Source organism: Dermacentor silvarum, chromosome 2, assembly GCF_013339745.2.
Source record: "Dermacentor silvarum isolate Dsil-2018 chromosome 2, BIME_Dsil_1.4, whole genome shotgun sequence".
Lineage (NCBI taxonomy): Eukaryota > Metazoa > Arthropoda > Arachnida > Ixodida > Ixodidae > Dermacentor > Dermacentor silvarum.
In genome coordinates this window covers 219,720,433-219,725,725 of record NC_051155.1, presented here as the reverse complement: position 1 = coordinate 219,725,725, position 5,293 = coordinate 219,720,433, and positions in this window count along the sequence as shown.

Genomic DNA, 5,293 nt, shown 5'->3' with positions numbered 1-5,293 from the left:
ATGTAAAGTTTGTACTGGGCGATTTTATTTTGTTACCGCTTGGTTTTCATCTTTGCACACAGTATTTTTCACAAGTGTTACCAGGAAACCGCGCTCATGTCCCTCCTGAAGTGCTCCAAGTACCGCTCTTAATTTGTTTAATGCGAAAGAATTATACCGAGTGTTCAACTTAAGGTTCCACAGTTCCACGGTTCTGCGGCTCCGCGGCTCCACGGTCTGGCCGACTAAACGTGTGCCTAGTGCGCGCTTCATTGCACACGTCACGGTCGCAGCCATCTGACTGACTAAAGGCGTGGCTAGCGCGTTGCATGATGGGGCACGTGACGGCACAGACAATGCGGAGCAGGTGGCGCCAGCTCATGAGCGTGTATAAAATGAGCGTGTTCATGACGTTCCGAGGTCTACAAACGGTATAATGCTTTCGCATTCCCCACACGTGAGCAGTCTTAAGTGTCTCTGGCGATTTTTTTTTTTTTTTTCATTCTGCGCCCAGGTCACATCCCCTCAGCAGGTGCAGTCCGATGGCGCGTCCGTGTGGTCCAAGACGACGATCATGTCACCTCAGGCTCCGGTCGACGCGGCCGCCATTGTGGCGCACGCGGACGGCCTCCGGCGGCGGCAGTGCTACCCGTCCGGCCGAGCCGCGCGGTTCCTGCCCTGGGCGCTCGTGGCCGTCAGCATGTTGCTGTCCACGCCCGCGGTGTGCGTGTGCGCGGCGTGCTACGACTTCGCCACCTGCGTCAGCTGGCTGCTCACGCTGGCCGCCGCAGCAGCGCTCACGTGTTTCGTCCTCGAGCCGGCCAAGGCGTTGTCATCGCCTTCGTTTTTAGGGACTTCTGATGAGCCGCCGATAACAGCGCTCCTCACTGGGAAGGCGATGTAACTGCTGTGCTCTCGCCGTTGTCGTACCGTGCGATTTGCGACTGACCGTGTCTCCCTTGCAGCGATTTCCACTAACAAGTGTTGTTTTTTTTCTTCTTTGTGTTAGCCACTGTATTCAAAGATGCAAATTTACGACGTGACATGAGGCAGACGACGCACACGGGCAGCTCATGTATGTCGTCTGCTTCGTGTGCGCATGTGTGTCGTATCTTTATGTTCAGTCCAAAAGTGCTGTTTTCTTTTATTATACCTATGCGTACATCAACCGCCCCAAATTAGCACTGCGTGAACGACGTGTCTCGTGTATTTTGCCTTTGTTGGGCTTTGTGACTGACTCTATGCTATTCCTGTGCTTCTCGTGCCCAGTTCTGGATTTCGTCAAAGTTATATTGTGCTTACTGGCGTTTACATGTCGATATAACTGTTCATTTGCACTTATTCTATAATATACGCCACGCGAGCAAGCTTATAAAGCATCAATGTTTTGGAGTGCTTCGTATGTATATACACGCAGTGAAGTGGACTCAGAGTCAACTTATTTGCAAGTAATAACCTTGGAGGCGCATCGGCCGGCCGCTCCATAGGATTCAATCAATCCCAGTCGTCTAAGGCCCAGCTGCGCGACGTACGAACACAAGAGCAAAGCGTTATAATGCGTGATTGCTTAATCGAAGATACGCAGCAAATACGGGTCCCGGGGTCTCGTAAATATTGCATCTTCTCGCATGCATCGAGCTATATATAAGAGACTAGGTGGTGAGATTTAATTCCCCAAAGAACCACAGGGATATATATAGAGACACTTTAGTAGAGGGCTGCGGACTCGTTTTGACCACGTGAGTTTCTTAAACGTGCACCCAAAACTGGGTGCACGAGCGTTTTTGCATTCCGCTTCAATACAAATGCGGTCTCCACTCGCCATTGCCTGGAATCAAAGCCGCTGCTTCGTGCTCAAAAGCTGATTGATCAGCACAACGAGGACTAGTCAGTGAAAAACACAGCAGATTTGTGCAACCTGCCAGAATCAGCAACCGAATTTCTAGCAACGCTGTTGCTTCGCCTTGCCTTACACTCTGCCTACACATCATCTCTAAAATCACGCCACAAACTATAAGCAAGGTGACTAAGTCCTCACAACGCTAAGCGGCATCGCTATAGATCGAACAGCCGCTTTCGACGCCCTTTCCGCCACGTGGTTGAAGTTGATGCGTGACATACTGCCAACTTCAAGCAAGTTGTAGAGACTTCCGCGTGGCGTGTGCCGATCCAATGTGGCAACGTCGTCACGTGCTGTTGAGAGCTGTTGAAACAGCTCTCTATCGGCACGCTGTTGACAAACGCGCATCCCTTGGTCGCGCGGGTGCACGCCATGTGAGCGGACAGATGACATCAGGCGAGCTTATCTCCGCAAGCAAATCCGATTACACGGAGAGATAATGTTCGCGTACATTAACACGTGTGTGCTCTCGAGGACCCTGCGATCGCAAATATTATGAAAAGGCAACGGCACGAAAATGCTCTACTGCCTGTGGCGTGGCTCGATAACGTGCGGCAGCTGTAATAGTATTTGCCACCAGGTGAAGGCCACTCCTGTAATTGCTTTTGCAGCTAACGAGGGGAAAACTTAGCAAGATTTTCATAGGCAATGTTTTTTATTAGCAGCCGCCTCGACTGTCTCAAGGCGGATGCTTAAACTATACTGTGACATTATAGGCAACCGTCAGCACCCGTCGATCGGCCCCAGGTGGTCGCCCTACTATAAGTAGCGACCAGGTACAATAACCCTTAGCTTCGGTTATTTGACAACAACCGGCCTGTTTTAGGCGTGACACGTTCGATGTCCAAATATGTAGCAGCGAAAATGGAGGTTATGACGAATTGAAATTCTCAGGCACTAAAACGGGTACACAGCACTAAAACGAACATAAAACTAAGGCGAAGAGAAAGAAGAGGCACGCGGTGCGTAAAGGACAGAACGGGAGAGAGTTTTACAAGCCAGAACTTCGATCTGATTATGAGGCGCACCTTAGTGGGGAGACTACGGATTAATTTCCACCACCTGGGTTTCTTTAACGTGCACTCAATGCACGCTACATATACACGGTCGTTCTTGCATTTCGTTACCATGGAAATGCGGCCACCGTGGCAGGGATTTGATCCCGCGCCCTTGGGCATAGCAGCGCAACTCCAAAGCCACTGCGCCGTCATGACGGGAGGGTGGCCAACGTTTGCTACTTGTCAAGTAAACAATAATTTCCCCTAGCCGTGCGGCTGTGTGGCGCTGATATAGCGACTAAGAGATCAGGATTCTTTAGAACGCGGAGTTATAAAGCGAGGTAAAGCGGTAAAGCTAGGAAAATGATAGAACATATATTATTAGAATGTGAAGCTAACTACTCGGCTGTCGGTTTAGGCGCCACTGGCCTCCTTGAAGAGCTCCGGTTCAGGGACAGCAGTAGGAAAGTAAACATGTCCGCAACAGATAAGTAAAAGGCGATTGTGGGCTTGGCGGCAGAAAAGTAGGGAGACCACAAACAACGGAGCCGTACAAAAACAAAGTTCCCAATAATGGCTCAGAAAGTTTGATGCTGGGATTTTTTCTTTTTTGTCTGTAAAGGAAATAGGATAGGTAAGACATTAGGCAATATAAGAAAAAAAAGAGCTTGATGGCTCGCAACCCACCGCCCCCTTTCAAAGGGGACGCTCATAGCATCCTTCCTTCCATACCAAATTGGTGCATGGTTATGACGCAGCCCTAATTAGGCATATTTTTTTTCTAATTATTCCTCTCTGACTCGACTGCATAGTCAGCGGCCGCGTTAAAAGATTTATCAGGGTTATACACCGACGGAGTGCTCACACGTTCATGCGCTGTCGCGTTATCCGGACAGCTATCTCTGGGCGTACTAGCAGCGACACTAGCAGTACGATGCTTCGTTGAAATCTCAAGAAGGCGGATTCGTGTGGACACATCTCTGAAGCAGGGAGCAGTGAACTGTACGAGGTGGTATCGATTCTTTCTAGAAAAGGTGCATAAGATGAAGGACAATTAAGGCAAACAATGAAGACAGAAGATGAATCCCGCATTCCTGCTTTACCGAGTCCTTCGTTTTTAAAAACTCTCTCCCGTTCGTCCTTACGCACCGCGTGCCTCTTCTTTCTCTTCGCCTTAGTTTTATGTGCGTTATTATGAGACACCGGACTAAGTGACAAATTGTGACTCTGCACTGTGTTACGTAGGATGGAACGTTGACACTATGCAACACGAGAACGCCTTCGCAGACTGCGTGACAGTGCCCACAGAAACGGTTCTGTTTTGTGTGTGTGTGATTTCCTTTTCTTTCTTTTCTTTTCACTTTTTTTTACTTTTACTTATTTTTCTCTTTCTCTCTCCTGTCGCATCCCTTTACTCCTCCCCCGGTACAGGGTAGCCAACCGGAGATAACCTCTGGTTAACCTCCCTGTCTTTCCTTTACCTTTTTTCTTTTTCTCGTTTTACCGCGTTTTTCTTTTTTTTTTTTTTTCTAGAATTCTCTGAAAACCTCAAGTGCCATCAACGAGGTCATTGGCTGAAGAGTCAAGCGCGACAAACTAAACTGTCACGGAATAGTTACGATTGGAAAAGAAAGAAACGTCAAACGGGTCTAATTATCTCACCTGGTATATGTGTTCTGTTTCCTGATTTTGCGAGGCAAGCAATCTTGCTGACGGTATCGTGACTTTGTTGACGGTATCGGTCCTGCCCTCCTTCGTAGCAAGCTTTCTTCAGGCATTCATTGTCCATGGCCCACATGAAGCATTCGTGTTTACTCATGGATAAGTCGACGAAGCTGACGTAAACGCGCGCGCGATGTCTGAAGCCAAAGTACAATTTTCCACCAGCTGCCTTTCACGTGTGGAATGCTATTTGAGAACTTAAAGTAGGTCAAGACGCCCAAGTTCCACAAGTATTTTGAACAAGACAAGGAACTCGGCACATCAAGGGTCGGAATACCGGCCGACACTTCCTAATTTTCATGTGATCTTTGACAACCTAATTGCATTTCCCGATTTAATCCTAAATAATCGAACGGTAATTACTCTATTTCGGAGCCACACGAACAGACATGGTCGCCGGAATGAGGTATTTATTAATCTTTTCTTTTTTGCGAGAAATGCTTTAATGGAGTTATCCGAATTGACGCTGATGACCAAGTGGGACATTCAACTTACCCCAAAGTATAAGCACATGGGCAACCCTGCGTTCCAGCATCATCGGAATGCGGCCTCCACTTCCGGGATTCGAACCAGAGTTTCTGCGCAGCAGCATAAAACAGCCCCCGAGTCACGCACCGCGCAGGCTCTGGACACGCAAAAGGATATAAGGCAACGCGTAACTAATTCACTGATAATGCAAACATTCTATTCCAGT